We start from the raw sequence: 21,199 nt of genomic DNA, 5'->3' as shown, positions 1-21,199 counted from the left end.
TCATACACGTAAGGATGTAAAATGGACTTTCTCTATACTCCACATTGTGCACAACAAGCTGAATGGTACCTTGTTCTTTCCATGTTTTATTTCATGCATTTGAAACATTGCATATACAGTACCTCACTTGTTTCTGTACTTACAATATTGTATCCTTTATCCGATCTGCATTTTCCTGCACACTGTTTGTAACATTATTACATACTCTGTTAGTTTTTGAGCACTGTGACTCAATAAAGACCAACTTTGTATGTGAAAACATTCAGATATATCATTTGTTCACAGATACCCACTCACACTATCTCCAAGGTGAGTGCAGGTAGCACACAGACCTATTATAAGTTAGCATGCACTGGGCCCAGACAACCCATTGCCACCAGCAGCTCCCGCAGCAACAGGTCAGGATAGCAGGATTTCGCAGAACACCCAACCCCCAAGACACAATTTTTTTATTTTTTTTGCATGGATTCGCATTTGTAATAGCCTCAAACTTTCTAATTCATTATTTATTACTCTTACGAGTTGCAGGACAATCTCGCACCCTATTACATTTGGCTCAATGTTTGCAAATATACTGTTTTTGAATGTTTTAAAAATATCAATTTTGTTAGTTTTGTATCAGTTCTTTACTTATAAATATAATGCGGTTTTGTATTACATTTAACATACAAAACTGCCCTTTCTACCTAATCTAAAATACCCCTTGGGATACATATAACCATAGACTGGGAATCTACATGCTACAGTAGATGATTGATTGCAAAGCCACATACAGTATACTCCTTTTTCCTCCCAGCCTCTCCTATTATCTTTCTATGGTAGATATTTATAAAATACTGGTATTATTGTTGGCCTTATCTGACAGATTTACTTTGATATGTATTTTGGCCAGGATTCACAGCAGTAACTCTATTGTTTCAACAACATCTGCATTTTGTAATGATACACTTTCTTACATAAATCTATTTTGCATCTATCCTGAAGCAAAAACAAGCAAATTAACTTTTTTTATTTTATTATGCAAGCGCATTAATGCAATTTTCTAGTGACAGTGATAAATCACATTTTGGTAGGAGCTACATTTGAACCAGATAAATATTTGGCTTTAGAAGTATGTAAATTATGACTATTGTTATTATCACTACTTATATTTCTAGTGTGTACCAAAAGTTAACATATCATATTTAACAACACGTAAGTTGTTTTTTTTTTAAATAAATCTGTTATGCAAGACAGTCCAAAGGCAGACTCATTATGAAATCCAAACAATATTTATATTATCTACATTTAAAATTAATTGTGCATAATGTTGTGCAAGACTAGCAAACTCTGTTGTCTTAACAAACATTAGAGGCATTTTTTAAGCTTGGCTGAATGTTTTGTTTTATCAGCAGTATTTTTAAATGTGAAAACGAAGTAAAAAAAATAGCTTTGTATGGCTGGATTTAATCATTAAGCACCTAATAGCTGACATTAAATAACACTGAGATTAAAACTGAAAATAAGATTCTTTTTGTTGATTCTGTTTTTCCAACACTTAAAGTAACAGGCAAATAACACAGACAGTACACTCAAAACAGCAGGACGACAAGAACTTTTTGATATCTGAGATACTTTTGGATGGATGCCCTCACCTTGGATATGGTACCAGAGAGCTGTTTATTGGGACAGATGAAAAAACAAGTCAGCATATGGTAGTTTAGGATAATAGAAATGCCACATAATTTATTGGGGCACGATTCAATTTGATGACAGTTGAATAGCGCCGGGAATTAGGGATGTGAGCAGAAATCCGCCAAATGTGCTGGCGCAATGCTGATTTCTGCATATAGCGGGTAATTAAGTTGGAGAATGCCCATTCTCCCGACAAAACACCCTGTTTAGTCTGGGAGAATAGGCATTCTCGGACTTGGCACTGCGCTGTATTGAATAGCGCCGGGAGCTTATTCCCGGCGCTATTCAACTGTCATCAAATTGAATTGAGCCTATGGTTTAAAACAAAACACAGCAGTGTATATGTGTATATTACTGTGGAATAGTACTGCCCTTAATCAGTGGCAAACACAAGATTTGTGCACAGGCCATTGCACCCCAAGCAGGGAGTGGTGAGTGCAGGTGTGTACCCCATCTCTGGGTATGGCGAATGTGGTGGTTCCCTATATATATATATATATATATATATATATATATATAGCTTGCAAATGAACGGGCGGCACTCTCCAGGCTTTTTCAAATTTCCATAGCGTCCTTTATTCCTACGTTACGTTTCGGGCTCTCGCCCGTCGTCAGGGACAATCATACACAAAATGACATACAAAATTACAAACATTTATACCCTATCTAACATGTGCACAAATTGCTAAACTCACTCACCTGCTCCACACCGCTCGGTGCAGCCGGGTCCGCGCGCAGGCAACTGACGTCACTGGCTCCCGACGTCACCAGGCGGCGCCGAGCTAGGGTTCCATTCATTTTCTGTTGCTTAGCAACCTGACAACATGAAATGAAATTTTTTTGTTACAAACATTTAAAACCGTGCTTACATTAAAAGCTGAGCATACTCATTACTAACTGTGTGTCATGACTACATTGCACTCTATTTTAGCATCTATTAAGCTTTATCATCTATAGATATGATTAACGCAGCGCAACTCACTCATAAATTATTAGTTCGCTGCTTACGTCCCTTATAGTATGGCAATCTATTCACTAAATCATGAACAAGTTTCTCAGTAATTTTTTTCTGTACATTTTATGCATATAGTTGTTGTTACACCCCTATAGATAACATTGTAGACCCAGAGTTTCATTTAACCCTTTTGGGGCCAATGTGTTGAGCATAAATATCCACCTACATTCCCGTTTGAGCAGGATTTTAGCTCGATTTCCTCCTCTGGGTAAAGCTGGTATGTGATCAATAATAATACTTCTTAGCGTGGCCATACTGTGTTTAGCTGTGGCAAAGTGTCTGGCCACAGGTTGATCACTACTACCTGTTTCTAATGCTTGTCTTATTGCCATACGGTGCATAGCCATACGCTCCCGAAACTGCCGCAGAGTTTTGCCCACATAGGACAGCCCACAGGGGCAGGTCAGGAGATATATGACATATGTAGTTGTACATGTGACTGCATGCCTTATCTGGAATTTTTTCCCGGTGTGCGGATGGGAAAAAGTAGGGCTAGCCACCATGGACCTACATGTTGTACATCCGAGGCATTTAAAGCACCCCGGTTTCCTACTCAAAAAGTGTGTCGGTTTCTTTCTCTCCATGCCTGTACTATCTAATTTAACAATTTTGTCCTTTAAATTACGATTTCTCAAGTAACTAGGCATCAACTTTGAGCCCTGGAGCGATGGCAGCTCTTTGTCAGTACTGACAATGGGCCACCAACTTTTGGCTTTTTTAGTGAGATTCTCACTATGTATGTTATAACGATTGGGCCATGGTATTCTTTCCATATGCTGTGTCTGTTTGATCTTAGGTTCTAACAATGTGGTTCTGGGGATATCCAGTACTCTGGTTTTAATCTGTATAAGCTCATTCTTATTAAATCCCCTCTGTCTAAAGCGCTCAACCATAGTGTTGAGTGCTGGTTCCACATGTTCTGGATTTGATGTAATTCTTTTTGCCCTTAATAATTGCGAATAAGGCAGGCTTTTTCTCAATGGTAAAGGATGGAAACTCTCATATTGAAGAAGAGTATTCCTATCTGTGCTTTTTCTGTATAGCGATGTCATTAGTTCTTTACCCTTGATATGTATCTCCACATCCAAAAATTGTATGTTGCTGGTACTAGTTTTGTATGTAAATCTTACATTACTTGAAGATCTATTATGATCATCTAGTAAATTTTTTAGATTCTCCTCAGTACCTATCCAAAAGATTAGTAAATCATCTATGAATCTATGGTATATCAATATCTGAGGGTTCAATTCACTCCCAACATTAAATAATGATTTCTCCACTGAGTACATATACGCATTGGCGTACGATGGGGCCACTGAGGACCCCATCGCACAGCCATTGCGTTGTAGGAAGAATTGGCCATTATAGTAAAAAGAATTTTTCGTCAAGACTAATCTTAGGAGCTGTAACACAAACTGAACTGGTGGACCCTTATATAAGGGGCTATTCGATATAAGTTCCATGACAGCCTGCACACCTGCATCATGTGGGATGCAGGTGTACAGGCTAGTCACATCTGCACTGCACATGACAATTTCATCCAATGGTAGCGTCAAAGAATTCAGAATGGACAATAGCATGTTAGTATCCTTCAGATATGAGGGGATGCCCTGAATACATGGATTTAACAATGAGTCCAGGTAAATTGATATTGGTTCAAACAGGGAGCCACATGCCGATATTATTGGCCTCCCTGGGGGGGCTTGCAGGTTCTTATGGATCTTCGGGACCACATAAAAGAGGGGGGTGATGGGGAATTCCACCATTAGTGCTTTTTGTAATTCGGCTGATATGATATCCTGTTGTTTAGCTAATGCTAAAATCTCATCCACTTCCCGCTTGTATGTTTCTGTCGGGTCCCGGGATAATCGTTCATATGTATTACTGTCATTCAGCTGACGTTCACATTCATTCTTATAGTCCGTCAAGTCCTGAAGAACCACCCCTCCCCCCTTATCCGCCGGGCGGATTATGATGTCAGTTCGATGCGACAAGGATTTAAGTGCTTGTCTTTCTTCATAGGTGAGATTACAATGTGGTGTCCTTGTATTAGCCACTCGTGCACCTTCATTTTCCAATAACCTGGTGAATGTCTTTATTGAGGGGTTTTGTGTAGTGGGATCAAACTTTGATCTTGGTAAAATCCTCTTTAGTTGTTCCGGTATATCTTCCCCCTTTGGTGCTATGGTATTTGGTGTTTTTGCAAAGTGGTCCTTTAATCCATTTTGGCTGTGGGCACAAATGTGAGTCCTTTGGATAACACTCTATTTTCCGTCTCTGTCAGAGGAGTTGAAGACAGGTTAAACACCAAATTTTCTACCGGCCACCACGCCGGTAGAAAATTTGGTGTTTAACCTGTCTTCAACTCCTCTGACAGAGACGGAAAATAGAGTGTTATCCAAAGGACTCACATTTGTGCCCACAGCCAAAATGGATGCATTTCAATGGAAGCTGGACGTGTACAAGTTAAATAGGACGTTGAGATTAAAGGACCACTTTGCAAAAACACCAAATACCATAGCACCAAAGGGGGAAGATATACCGGAACAACTAAAGAGGATTTTACCAAGATCAAAGTTTGATCCCACTACACAAAACCCCTCAATAAAGACATTCACCAGGTTATTGGAAAATGAAGGTGCACGAGTGGCTAATACAAGGACACCACATTGTAATCTCACCTATGAAGAAAGACAAGCACTTAAATCCTTGTCGCAATGAACTGACATCATAATCCGCCCGGAGGATAAGGGGGGAGGGGTGGTTCTTCAGGACTTAACGGACTATAAGAATGAATGTGAACGTCAGCTGAGGGACAGTAATACATATGAACGATTATCCCGGGACCCGACAGAAACATACAAGCGGGAAGTGGATGAGATTTTAGCATTAGCTAAACAACAGGATATCATATCAGCCGAATTACAAAAAGCACTAATGGTGGAATTCCCCATCACCCCCCTCTTTTATGTGGTCCCGAAGATCCATAAGAACCTGCAAGCCCCCCCAGGGAGGCCAATAATATCGGCATGTGGCTCCCTGTTTGAACCAATATCAATTTACCTGGACTCATTGTTAAATCCATGTATTCAGGGCATTCCCTCATATCTGAAGGATACTAACATGCTATTGTCCATTCTGAATTCTTTGACGCTACCATTGGATGAAAATGTCATGTGCAGTGCAGATGTGACTAGCCTGTACACCTGCATCCCACATGATGCAGGTGTGCAGGCTGTCATGGAACTTATATCGAATAGCCCCTTATATAAGGGTCCACCAGTTCAGTTTGTGTTACAGCTCCTAAGATTAGTCTTGACGAAAAATTATTTTTACTATAATGGCCAATTCTTCCTACAATGCAATGGCTGTGTGATGGGGTCCTCAGTGGCCCCATCGTACGCCAATGCGTATATGTACTCAGTGGAGAAATCATTATTTAATATTGGGAGTGAATTGAACCCTCAGATATTGATATACCATAGATTCATAGATGATTTACTAATCTTTTGGATAGGTACTGAGGAGAATCTAAAAAATTTACTAGATGATCATAATAGATCTTCAAGTAATGTAAGATTTACATACAAAACTAGTACCAGCAACATACAATTTTTGGATGTGGAGATACATATCAAGGGTAAAGAACTAATGACATCGCTATACAGAAAAAGCACAGATAGGAATACTCTTCTTCAATATGAGAGTTTCCATCCTTTACCATTGAGAAAAAGCCTGCCTTATTCGCAATTATTAAGGGCAAAAAGAATTACATCAAATCCAGAACATGTGGAACCAGCACTCAACACTATGGTTGAGCGCTTTAGACAGAGGGGATATAATAAGAATGAACTTATACAGATTAAAACCAGAGTACTGGATATCCCCAGAACCACATTGTTAGAACCTAAGATCAAACAGACACAGCATATGGAAAGAATACCATGGCCCAATCGTTATAACATACATAGTGAGAATCTCACTAAAAAAGCCAAAAGTTGGGGGCCCATTGTCAGTACTGACAAAGAGCTGCCATCGCTCCAGGGCTCAAAGTTGATGCCTAGTTACTTGAGAAATCGTAATTTAAAGGACAAAATTGTTAAATTAGATATTACAGGCATGGAGAGAAAGAAACCGACACACTTTTTGAGTAGGAAACCGGGGTGCTTTAAATGCCTCGGATGTACAACATGTAGGTCCATGGTGGCTAGCCCTACTTTTTCCCATCCGCACACCGGGGAAAAATTCCAGATAAGGCATGCAGTCACATGTACAACTACATATGTCATATATCTCCTGACCTGCCCCTGTGGGCTGTCCTATGTGGGCAAAACTCAGCGGCAGTTTCGGGAGCGTATGGCTATGCACCGTATGGCAATAAGACAAGCATTAGAAACAGGTAGTAGTGATCAACCTGTGGCCAGACACTTTGTCACAGCTAAACACAGTATGGCCACGCTAAGAAGTATTATTATTGATCACATACCAGCTTTACCCAAAGGAGGAAATCGAGCTAAAATCCTGCTCAAACGGGAATGTAGGTGGATATTTATGCTCAACACATTGGCCCCAAAAGGGTTAAACGAAACTCTGGGTCTACAATGTTATCTATAGGGGTGTAACAACAACTATATGCATAAAATGTACAGAAAAAAATTACTGAGAAACTTGTTCATGATTTAGTGAATAGATTGCCATACTATAAGGGACGTAAGCAGCGAACTAATAATTTATGAGTGAGTTGCGCTGCATTAATCATATCTATAGATGATAAAGCTTAATAGATGCTAAAATAGAGTGCAATGTAGTCATGACACACAGTTAGTAATGAGTATGCTCAGCTTTTAATGTAAGCACGGTTTTAAATGTTTGTAACAAAAAATGTTAATTTCATGTTGTCAGGTTGCTAAGCAACAGAAAATGAATGGAACCCTAGCTCGGCGCCGCCTGGTGACGTCGGGAGCCAGTGACGTCAGTTGCCTGCGCGCGGACCCGGCTGCACCGAGCGGCGTGGAGCAGGTGAGTGAGTTTAGCAATTTGTGCACATGTTAGATAGGGTATAAATGTTTGCAATTTTGTATGTCATTTTGTGTATGATTGTCCCTGACAACGGGCGAGAGCCCGAAACGTAACGTAGGAATAAAGGACGCTATGGAAATTTGAAAAAGCCTGGAGAGTGCCGCCCGTTCATTTGCAAGCTATTACAGGGTCACAGACCCAGGGAGGGCACCAGAGCAAGAAACTTTATGAGACCTTATTGATACTGAGTGCCGGATCAGACCGTGTATGTATATATATAAACAAAAAAACTATTCAGGCGCTAGATGACAGTTTATAAAAATGCAGAAATAGTCCACAATAAAAATTTATGCACAGGAAAATCCCCAATCATGGGATGTCAGAGCTCCTTATCCTTATGTACACCAACTTCTTCAGCCTAAAATACAAAAAGGAGAGACAGGAGTGCTTCCTAGTACAATTAAAGTATTAACACCACCACCACAGTGTGTGAATTCAAAATATATGTGGACCCGTACCAAACTGGATATTTTAAAAGACTTATCTTAGGTTCTTGTAATGATCCGCACAAGATCACCAATCATATGAAGTTTCAAGATTTTTTTTTTTTAATACAGATCCAGGATACATAAAAGGTAATAAAACACAATCATAGTGGAATCCAATTTAAATTAGGAACACAGGAACACTAAGCAAATGCCCATAAATTAAATTAGAGATATAACAACTTATCTGAATAACAGCATAAAACAGATATCATCCAAAGCGTTTCATCTTGGAGGGACTGTGTCTCGTCCTTCAGACTTCCTCAGGAGCAATGGAAATGGAAATATATATATATATATATATATAGAACATGGAAGCAGCCCGGCACTCCGTTGTCCCCAGCGGGATAATGCTCCGGTGCCCTCCTAGGGGTATGGCAACCCCAATATGTACAGCAAGGGAGAAGCGGCGGCACTCAGAGACTTTCACTTTCACGGATAATAAAGCAAAGGGTGCATTTATTAGGTCAACGTTTCGGGGGACAGACCCCCTTCTTCAGGACACTGCAAACTAGTGAATGTGCATAAAAAACAACTTAAATACCTTACCTTTACCGTGAACCTGCGTCCGCCTCCACGTCCCAGCCGTCCGGTGTACGGAGCCCGCGCTTCCGGCAGCGTGTGGCATGCAGTATCCGGAAGTCGCGTCATCCCGCGCCTCGGACCTCCCTGTGACGTGGCTGTGGACAGAGGACAAACGGTAACCATGGAGATGCGACGCAGCGTCGCAACGCTGTGCTGCCACGCATAACAAATGTGACATGTAGTACAGAATAAAAATCTAACAAAACTATTATGAATGAATATATATAAAAATACATGAAAAGCAAGTGTGATACCGTGTAAGAAATAACAAACGAGTAAAAAATAAAACATATATATAAAAATGAATGTGAACAAACAATGCTGGTGTATAAATAAAACTATGCAAATTTATCATAAATATTGACTACTAATAACCCAGCAGGGTCCAGATTGGACCATATAGGGTCCTGTCACAACAAAACTGGTCGGACCAGAGCTCAATGAAAAAAATAAAAATAAATGTAAATATACAACAACATCATCATAATCATGACATCGCTAAGCATCAGATATTAACTGTATGGCAGGTATATTACCCATCTCATCCCTGGAACCAAACTGTCTAAATATACTTTTGAGAATGCACATGCCCGAGCTAGATGATTGAGACCAGGGCATTAGCAGAGGGCATGTTTACCTATGCCAACCCTGGCTAAAGGAAACACTGTAAATTCAGCTGTTCATTGAGGCCCCTGGGGTAGATGGTATCTAATTTAAAGATCCAACGGGCCTCTAGTTGTAATAGTTGGGCCGCTCTATCCCCTCCTCGGGCAGAGGCAGGGACCTGGTCCACTATTTTGTACCTAACCGTGGCCAAGCTGTGCCGCATCTGGGCAAAGTGGCGTGCGACCGGTTGGTCGCTTTTGCCAGTGTTGAGGGCAGCCCTGATGGCCGACCTGTGTAGAGCCATACGTTCCTTAAAAAGGCATTGTGTCTTACCGACGTAATAAAGACTGCAGGGGCAGACCAAAACGTACACTACATATGTAGAACTACAGGTCAGTGGCCATCGGATGCTTATTTTTCTCCCTGTGTGGGGGTGCTGGATGAAATCTCCCGTAAGCATGTAGCTACAGGTCGTGCAGCCTAAACATTTGAAGCAGCCGGGCTTCCGGCTCAAAAAATGCTTGGCTGCCGTAGCTGTTTTAAATCCCGAAATGTCATTTTTGACCACAAGGTCCTTAATATTGGCACTGCGAGTATAGCATGGCATGATTCTCGAGTGTTTCAAAGATGGTAAGCTCGGATCAGAGCTAATAATGGGCCACATCTGTTTGACCCTCTTATTAGTCCTGGAACTGTTAGTGTTAAATTCATTAACCCAAGTTGTTCTATCAGTGTTAGCCTTGGGATTTTGCCCTTTCAGAGCATCACACCTACTCAGGGCCATGACCTTTTTGCGTGCCTGTCTTAAAATGTTATTGGGATAACCCCTCTGGCGGAATTTCTCAGACATCAGATCTAACTGTTGTTCAAAGTCCCCAGGGTCGCTGCAGATTCTGCGAACCCTGAGGAACTGGGAAAACGGCAAGCCTCTAACCAACGATCTAGGGTGAAAACTGTCGTAACGTAACAGGGAATTTCGGTCGGTGGGTTTGCTGTATAGTGAAGTGTGGATCAAGCCATCATTCACAGTGATTTTGATATCAAGAAAACAAATTTCAGTGACATGCGAAGTAAGTGTGAATTTAACCGGGCTGGTTGATACATTGTGTTCCTCTATTAAAGTGTAAAAAACTTGGGGGTCATGTGTCCAAAACAAAATTAAATCATCTATATATCGAAAATATAGAGAAATATGGTCAGCAATGGATGTCTGTTCAAAAAACAGTCCACGTTCTATTTCCCACATGTAGGCATTAGCCAGTGACGGAGCCACTGCCGACCCCATTGCACATCCTTTCTTCTGTATGAAGAACCGGCCATTAAACAAAAAATAATTATGTGTAAGTGTAAACTCTAATAACGTGATGAAAAAATCTATGTCTGGCCCGGTGTACAATGGATTGTTGGTAATAAGGTGTCTTACTGCCATGAGGCCAGCTTGGTGCGGAATGCACGTATATAAGCTGGTAACATCTAACGTGTGTAATGTGGTGTCTGGATCAACCGGCCCGAATTCAACCAACTTCCTCAAAAGCATGTTGGAGTCCTTCAAGTGGGTGAAGGTAGCCTGGATGCAGGGCTGTAAATATGCGTCCAGGAAAATGGCCAGTGCTTCACATAATGAACCCCTGGCGGAAATGATGGGCCGGCCAGGGGGGTGTTGGGCATTTTTGTGCAGTTTGGGGATGGCGTAAAATATGGGGGTGACTGGGAACCTGCAACATAACTTGTGGAATATTTCTTGAGAGATAAGCCCTTCAGACAAAGCTGAATTTAGAAAGACATCTAGCTCAGATTTAAACTCTAGGGTGGGGTCAACTGGCAATTCGCTATATGTCTCACTATCAGCCAATAGGCGGTCACATTCTGCAATATAGAAATCTATGTCCAAAACGACAATCCCCCCACCCTTATCGGCTCCCCTAATGACTATGTCCTGTCGACCCTGGAGTGACTTAAGCGCCAACTGTTCTTCTCGTGAGAGGTTTTTATTAGTCCAGGGGGCAGGTGCATTCTGGAGACCGTCCATCATCCGGGTAAAGGTCTTGATGGACGAATTCGTAGAAATAGGATCAAATCTGGAAGTCATACCAAGTTTCCCAATCTGCGGCGGCAGACTTGACTTAGCTTGAGGCACGGTGGATTTGTCAAAATGTTCACGCAATTTGAGAGTTCTATTGAACTTGTAAGTCTCTACTTTCCACTTAAATTTATCCGGGGACTTGGTGGGGACATATGCCAGTCCTTTGGCTAAAACAGATGTCTCTGCCTGGGAAAGAGGCACCGAGGATAAGTTGAAGATAACATCTGTGTCTACCTTGGGGGACGGCCGCCCCTTTTGCCGCCTCGACTGCCCACCCCTGCGGGTTGGCGTTTTCTTCTGCCAGAGGCCACTGCGCGGGTGATTGCCCCTAAAGGGGCCCCCTGTGAGGAAGGGGTTTGATCCACATTGGGTGCATCATCGGTTTCGCTGGCTGACGTGCTACGTTGCGAATACTGGATGCGTTGTCTTCGGAAACCTCTGCCTCGATGTTGTCCAGAGGGAGCTGAGGTGTTGGATAACCAAGTGTAGACACGGTGTTGCTCATAGTCAGCCTGCACTTTCTTCAGTTTGTCCTTTTTAAACTTAATTAACTCGGTGCGATACCCCTCTATCTGGGTAGATAACTTTTCAAGCCAATTTGTAGACTTGTCTCCAGTGAGAGTATTCATGTGTTGATCCTCAAATGTTTTCAATTTGTCCCGTGTGCAGGTGACCTCTCTGGTGGACTCTTCGATGACAAGTAACATTAGGTCCATCGCACACTTGTTGAGGACTGCAATCCATCTTTTGCAGAAGGTGGGATTGTGCCGTCCAATGGTGGGGGAGTTCTGCACTCGAAACCCCCTAGGGATTTGCTTATTTCTGAAGTAGTCCGATAGTGTGCGGCCATGAAACATGAAATCTATTTCACGTTTCTTTAATTTAAAAAGTTCTCGGTATAACTCCTCATTCGAGGTGCCTGTGTTCTCATCAAATGCTGATTCCTTTAACAAGATATGGTCCGCTTCTATATCTGAAAAACTCAGCGTGTCGTATGTGTCACATTGTAAAATATACGACATAGCGTCTCCTGTATCCATGTCAGCAGCCGACATAATGCCGACTGTGTCCAGTGTAGTGGGACAGGTATTGCCTGTGTGGCTATGCAAAGGCCCACAACAGTGCTTTAAAGTGACAATGCAGAAAGTGCAAATGCTTACTGTGAAAATTGAAAAAAGTGCAAAGAGTGCAAAAAAAAGTGAAAAAGAATCCCCAGTGTAAGGAGAAAGCTGTGATCCTGCTTGACATGAATTGGTTGAAAATGCACAGGTGCCTTGGCTGTGATGGAGCCACGAATGCAAATCTAGGATCCACTATATGTAGAACATGGAAGCAGCCCGGCACTCCGTTGTCCCCAGCGGGATAATGCTCCGGTGCCCTCCTAGGGGTATGGCAACCCCAATATGTACAGCAAGGGAGAAGCGGCGGCACTCAGAGACTTTCACTTTCACGGATAATAAAGCAAAGGGTGCATTTATTAGGTCAACGTTTCGGGGGACAGACCCCCTTCTTCAGGACACTGCAAACTAGTGAATGTGCATAAAAAACAACTTAAATACCTTACCTTTACCGTGAACCTGCGTCCGCCTCCACGTCCCAGCCGTCCGGTGTACGGAGCCCGCGCTTCCGGCAGCGTGTGGCATGCAGTATCCGGAAGTCGCGTCATCCCGCGCCTCGGACCTCCCTGTGACGTGGCTGTGGACAGAGGACAAACGGTAACCATGGAGATGCGACGCAGCGTCGCAACGCTGCGCTGCCACGCATAACAAATGTGACATGTAGTACAGAATAAAAATCTAACAAAACTATTATGAATGAATATATATAAAAATACATGAAAAGCAAGTGTGATACCGTGTAAGAAATAACAAACGAGTAAAAAATAAAACATATATATAAAAATGAATGTGAACAAACAATGCTGGTGTATAAATAAAACTATGCAAATTTATCATAAATATTGACTACTAATAACCCAGCAGGGTCCAGATTGGACCATATAGGGTCCTGTCACAACAAAACTGGTCGGACCAGAGCTCAATGAAAAAAATTAAAATAAATGTAAATATACAACAACATCATCATAATCATGACATCGCTAAGCATCAGATATGATGCTTAGCGATGTCATGATTATGATGATGTTGTTGTATATTTACATTTATTTTTATTTTTTTCATTGAGCTCTGGTCCGACCAGTTTTGTTGTGACAGGACCCTATATGGTCCAATCTGGACCCTGCTGGGTTATTAGTAGTCAATATTTATGATAAATTTGCATAGTTTTATTTATACACCAGCATTGTTTGTTCACATTCATTTTTATATATATGTTTTATTTTTTACTCGTTTGTTATTTCTTACACGGTATCACACTTGCTTTTCATGTATTTTTATATATATTCATTCATAATAGTTTTGTTAGATTTTTATTCTGTACTACATGTCACATTTGTTATGCGTGGCAGCGCAGCGTTGCGACGCTGCGTCGCATCTCCATGGTTACCGTTTGTCCTCTGTCCACAGCCACGTCACAGGGAGGTCCGAGGCGCGGGATGACGTGACTTCCGGATACTGCATGCCACACGCTGCCGGAAGCGCGGGCTCCGTACACCGGACGGCTGGGACGTGGAGGCGGACGCAGGTTCACGGTAAAGGTAAGGTATTTAAGTTGTTTTTTATGCACATTCACTAGTTTGCAGTGTCCTGAAGAAGGGGGTCTGTCCCCCGAAACGTTGACCTAATAAATGCACCCTTTGCTTTATTATCCGTGAAAGTGAAAGTCTCTGAGTGCCGCCGCTTCTCCCTTGCTGTACATATTGGGGTTGCCATACCCCTAGGAGGGCACCGGAGCATTATCCCGCTGGGGACAACGGAGTGCCGGGCTGCTTCCATGTTCTACATATAGTGGATCCTAGATTTGCATTCGTGGCTCCATCACAGCCAAGGCACCTGTGCATTTTCAACCAATTCATGTCAAGCAGGATCACAGCTTTCTCCTTACACTGGGGATTCTTTTTCACTTTTTTTTGCACTCTTTGCACTTTTTTCAATTTTCACAGTAAGCATTTGCACTTTCTGCATTGTCACTTTAAAGCACTGTTGTGGGCCTTTGCATAGCCACACAGGCAATACCTGTCCCACTACACTGGACACAGTCGGCATTATGTCGGCTGCTGACATGGATACAGGAGACGCTATGTCGTATATTTTACAATGTGACACATACGACACGCTGAGTTTTTCAGATATAGAAGCGGACCATATCTTGTTAAAGGAATCAGCATTTGATGAGAACACAGGCACCTCGAATGAGGAGTTATACCGAGAACTTTTTAAATTAAAGAAACGTGAAATAGATTTCATGTTTCATGGCCGCACACTATCGGACTACTTCAGAAATAAGCAAATCCCTAGGGGGTTTCGAGTGCAGAACTCCCCCACCATTGGACGGCACAATCCCACCTTCTGCAAAAGATGGATTGCAGTCCTCAACAAGTGTGCGATGGACCTAATGTTACTTGTCATCGAAGAGTCCACCAGAGAGGTCACCTGCACACGGGACAAATTGAAAACATTTGAGGATCAACACATGAATACTCTCACTGGAGACAAGTCTACAAATTGGCTTGAAAAGTTATCTACCCAGATAGAGGGGTATCGCACCGAGTTAATTAAGTTTAAAAAGGACAAACTGGAGAAAGTGCAGGCTGACTATGAGCAACACCGTGTCTACACTTGGTTATCCAACACCTCAGCTCCCTCTGGACAACATCGAGGCAGAGGTTTCCGAAGACAACGCATCCAGTATTTGCAACGTAGCACGTCAGCCAGCGAAACCGATGATGCACCCAATGTGGATCAAACCCCTTCCTCACAGGGGGCCCCTTTAGGGGCAATCACCCGCGCAGTGGCCTCTGGCAGAAGAAAACGCCAACCCGCAGGGGTGGGCAGTCGAGGCGGCAAAAGGGGCGGCCGTCCCCCAAGGTAGACACAGATGTTATCTTCAACTTATCCTCGGTGCCTCTTTCCCAGGCAGAGACATCTGTTTTAGCCAAAGGACTGGCATATGTCCCCACCAAGTCCCCGGATAAATTTAAGTGGAAAGTAGAGACTTACAAGTTCAATAGAACTCTCAAATTGCGTGAACATTTTGACAAATCCACCGTGCCTCAAGCTAAGTCAAGTCTGCCGCCGCAGATTGGGAAACTTGGTATGACTTCCAGATTTGATCCTATTTCTACGAATTCGTCCATCAAGACCTTTACCCGGATGATGGACGGTCTCCAGAATGCACCTGCCCCCTGGACTAATAAAAACCTCTCACGAGAAGAACAGTTGGCGCTTAAGTCACTCCAGGGTCGACAGGACATAGTCATTAGGGGAGCCGATAAGGGTGGGGGGATTGTCGTTTTGGACATAGATTTCTATATTGCAGAATGTGACCGCCTATTGGCTGATAGTGAGACATATAGCGAATTGCCTGTTGACCCCACCCTAGAGTTTAAATCTGAGCTAGATGTCTTTCTAAATTCAGCTTTGTCTGAAGGGCTTATCTCTCAAGAAATATTCCACAAGTTATGTTGCAGGTTCCCAGTCACCCCCATATTTTACGCCATCCCCAAACTGCACAAAAATGCCCAACACCCCCCTGGCCGGCCCATCATTTCCGCCAGGGGTTCATTATGTGAAGCACTGGCCATTTTCCTGGACGCATATTTACAGCCCTGCATCCAGGCTACCTTCACCCACTTGAAGGACTCCAACATGCTTTTGAGGAAGTTGGTTGAATTCGGGCCGGTTGATCCAGACACCACATTACACACGTTAGATGTTACCAGCTTATATACGTGCATTCCGCACCAAGCTGGCCTCATGGCAGTAAGACACCTTATTACCAACAATCCATTGTACACCGGGCCAGACATAGATTTTTTCATCACGTTATTAGAGTTTACACTTACACATAATTATTTTTTGTTTAATGGCCGGTTCTTCATACAGAAGAAAGGATGTGCAATGGGGTCGGCAGTGGCTCCGTCACTGGCTAATGCCTACATGTGGGAAATAGAACGTGGACTGTTTTTTGAACAGACATCCATTGCTGACCATATTTCTCTATATTTTCGATATATAGATGATTTAATTTTGTTTTGGACACATGACCCCCAAGTTTTTTACACTTTAATAGAGGAACACAATGTATCAACCAGCCCGGTTAAATTCACACTTACTTCGCATGTCACTGAAATTTGTTTTCTTGATATCAAAATCACTGTGAATGATGGCTTGATCCACACTTCACTATACAGCAAACCCACCGACCGAAATTCCCTGTTACGTTACGACAGTTTTCACCCTAGATCGTTGGTTAGAGGCTTGCCGTTTTCCCAGTTCCTCAGGGTTCGCAGAATCTGCAGCGACCCTGGGGACTTTGAACAACAGTTAGATCTGATGTCTGAGAAATTCCGCCAGAGGGGTTATCCCAATAACATTTTAAGACAGGCACGCAAAAAGGTCATGGCCCTGAGTAGGTGTGATGCTCTGAAAGGGCAAAATCCCAAGGCTAACACTGATAGAACAACTTGGGTTAATGAATTTAACACTAACAGTTCCAGGACTAATAAGAGGGTCAAACAGATGTAGCCCATTATTAGCTCTGATCCGAGCTTACCATCTTTGAAACACTCGAGAATCATGCCATGCTATACTCGCAGTGCCAATATTAAGGACCTTGTGGTCAAAAATGACATTTCGGGATTTAAAACAGCTACGGCAGCCAAGCATTTTTTGAGCCGGAAGCCCGGCTGCTTCAAATGTTTAGGCTGCACGACCTGTAGCTACATGCTTACGGGAGATTTCATCCAGCACCCCCACACAGGGAGAAAAATAAGCATCCGATGGCCACTGACCTGTAGTTCTACATATGTAGTGTACGTTTTGGTCTGCCCCTGCAGTCTTTATTACGTCGGTAAGACACAATGCCTTTTTAAGGAACGTATGGCTCTACACAGGTCGGCCATCAGGGCTGCCCTCAACACTGGCAAAAGCGACCAACCGGTCGCACGCCACTTTGCCCAGATGCGGCACAGCTTGGCCACGGTTAGGTACAAAATAGTGGACCAGGTCCCTGCCTCTGCCCGAGGAGGGGATAGAGCGGCCCAACTATTACAACTAGAGGCCCGTTGGATCTTTAAATTAGATACCATCTACCCCAGGGGCCTCAATGAACAGCTGAATTTACAGTGTTTCCTTTAGCCAGGGTTGGCATAGGTAAACATGCCCTCTGCTAATGCCCTGGTCTCAATCATCTAGCTCGGGCATGTGCATTCTCAAAAGTATATTTAGACAGTTTGGTTCCAGGGATGAGATGGGTAATATACCTGCCATACAGTTAATATCTGATGCTTAGCGATGTCATGATTATGATGATGTTGTTGTATATTTACATTTATTTTTATTTTTTTCATTGAGCTCTGGTCCGACCAGTTTTGTTGTGACAGGACCCTATATGGTCCAATCTGGACCCTGCTGGGTTATTAGTAGTCAATATTTATGATAAATTTGCATAGTTTTATTTATACACCAGCATTGTTTGTTCACATTCATTTTTATACATATGTTTTATTTTTTACTCGTTTGTTATTTCTTACACGGTATCACACTTGCTTTTCATGTATTTTTATATATATTCATTCATAATAGTTTTGTTAGATTTTTATTCTGTACTACATGTCACATTTGTTATGCGTGGCAGCGCAGCGTTGCGACGCTGCGTCGCATCTCCATGGTTACCGTTTGTCCTCTGTCCACAGCCACGTCACAGGGAGGTCCGAGGCGCGGGATGACGCGACTTCCGGATACTGCATGCCACACGCTGCCGGAAGCGCGGGCTCCGTACACCGGACGGCTGGGACGTGGAGGCGGACGCAGGTTCACGGTAAAGGTAAGGTATTTAAGTTGTTTTTTATGCACATTCACTAGTTTGCAGTGTCCTGAAGAAGGGGGTCTGTCCCCCGAAACGTTGACCTAATAAATGCACCCTTTGCTTTATTATCCGTGAAAGTGAAAGTCTCTGAGTGCCGCCGCTTCTCCCTTGCTGTATATATATATATATATATATATCTCCACCAGTAACCGGCACTCCGTTATCAGCAGTTATTGCCCCCGGTGCCTTTCCTTGCTGTTATGCAAAAATATACCGTATGGTCAGTTGGCACTCCAGAGGACTTTTCTTAAGAAATAAAGCAGAGACCAGGCTCTTTTTTCTGCGGTAACGTTTCAGTTGTATTCCAACTTTCGTCAGACCCCTGACGAAAGTTGGAATACAACTGAAACGTTACCGCAGAAAAAAGAGCCTGGTCTCTGCTTTATTTCTTAAGAAAAGTCCCTCTGGAGTGCCATCTGACCATACGGTATATATATATATATATATATATATATACACACACATACATACACTTAAATTGCACATATATAAAACCCCCCTGCAAATGTTGTGTGTGTGTGTATATATATATATATATATATATATAGAGAGAGAGAGAAACGGGCGGCACTCCACGGATTTTCAAAAAGGAATTGAGACAGCTACACAAGCTTAGTTGTCAACGTTTCAGGTGCTGTTTAATCACACCTTTCGTCAGGTATCCTGACGAAAGGTGTGATTAAACAGCACCTGAAACGTTGACAACTAAGCTTGTGTAGCTGTCTCAATTCCTTTTTGAAAATCCGTGGAGTGCCGCCCGTTTCTCTCTCTCTGTGTTTGCTCTGCTTGGACCGTGGGAGGGCACCCAGGTATTTAATCATCTTGTTTGGAGTGCCGGTCATTTTGGAATTATATATATATATATATATATATATATATATATATAATTATTTATTAACAGTTTCTTTTATGGTGCAGCACATTCCGTTGCGCTTTACAATTAGAACAACAGTAAGAGAACAAACCTGGGTAAAAACAGACAGACATAGAGGTAGGAAGGCCCTGCTCGCAAGCTCACGATCTATAGGGAAATAGGCATTGATACACAAGGATAGATGCTACCTATTGCATAATGGTCCACCAGATTGCTAGGTTCTTAATGGGTTGTATGATGTGATCACCCAGCAATGTTGGCCAAGGGTCAGGAGGGTGTGAGAGTAAAGAAAAACAAGATATGTGATGTTATGTGTACTGTACAGAGAGGATGTAATTAGATAGGGAAGCACTGAAGGTTATGTGGGTGGGTCTGGAATTTGATAGGCTTGTCTGAAGAGGTGAGTTTTCAGTGAACGTTTAAAGGTTTGGAGACTAGAGGGGAGTCTTATTGTGCGTGGGAGGTCAGTCACCAGAGTGGGTGAAGCCCGGATAAAGTCCTGTAATTTTGAGTGTGAACAAGTAATGCATGTGGATGAGAGACCCAGATCTTGTGCAGAGTGGAAAGGTTGAGTAGGGAGATATTTTGAGATGAGTGAAGAGATGTATGTTGGTTCAGTTTGGATAATAGCTTTGTATGTAAGTAAAAGTATTTTATATTTATTACAGTAGAATACCGGTAAACAATGGAGGCACTTACAGAGCAGATCTGCAGACGATGAAAGTCTAACGAGGAAGATTAGCCTCGCAGCTGTATTCAAAATGGATTGTAGTGGTAAGAGCCTATGTTTGGGAAGACCAGTGAGGAGACTATTACAATAATCAATGCGGGAGATAATGAGAGCATGGATTAGAGTTTTTGTTATGTCTTGTGTAAGATATGGTTGTATTTTGGATATGTTTCTTAGATGTACAGTATGTAACATGATCCTGAGACAGATTGAATGTGGGGAACAAAGGACAGTTCAGAGTCAAGAATGACACCTAGGCAGCGAGCTTGTGGGGTAGGGATGATTCCCTAGTTATCAACAGTGATAGAGATATCATAATTAATGTAAAACAAATTTATATATATATATATATATATATATATTTGAAAAGATATAAGACCTTTATCGCGCTAAAGATGTGAAAGCTTCAACTTAGGGAAGATACTAAATGGCGTTTATCAAGGTTACACAACTGCGCCTGTGTGCAAAAATGTTATGGATATTGTGTTGAAAGAACAAAGGGAGAAGGAAAATAGTACGAATAATAAATTATAGTTTATTAGCATAAGTATTGTAAAGTCAAAATTTGCATAATGCAACTAAGTGGGGCAGAAAAAGAGAAAAAAAATATTAATAAAAATGAAAATAAAAATTCGTATGCCACGATTAAATGTCAAATAAAAATTGAAAATTGAAAAAGTTGTGAGTCCCAAACGTGTGGTGTGGATAGAGTGTGGCGTCCCACCTCTTTTCCACCTTAATGTAGTTCTGTACTGTATAGAGTAACACAGTGGAAATTGAAATTCTGGAATGACAGGGGAATTCTGGATTGGAGAGTCCGTCACAGATATAGTAAAGTTCTCCTCTTTCAGAGGCAGATTCTGGTCCGGGTAAGATGACATTTATTAAGGGGTACCCCAAATGGATAGCGGTGGGACAAGGTAACCAGGGAAAAAAAGGTAACTGCAAGCTCCGGACTCCCCGCTTGTCACCTCTGCCGCGAACGGTGGAAGGCGCCCGTAGCCACAGACGTCCACCGCCCGCCGAGTCAGAGGGATGCGGTCATGTCTCTGGGGGGAAGGTATCACTGGCTTCGGGACCC

The sequence above is a fragment of the Pseudophryne corroboree genome, chromosome 7, assembly GCF_028390025.1.
Source record: "Pseudophryne corroboree isolate aPseCor3 chromosome 7, aPseCor3.hap2, whole genome shotgun sequence".
Taxonomy (NCBI): domain Eukaryota; kingdom Metazoa; phylum Chordata; class Amphibia; order Anura; family Myobatrachidae; genus Pseudophryne; species Pseudophryne corroboree.
Note: the sequence above shows the minus strand (reverse complement) of the source record.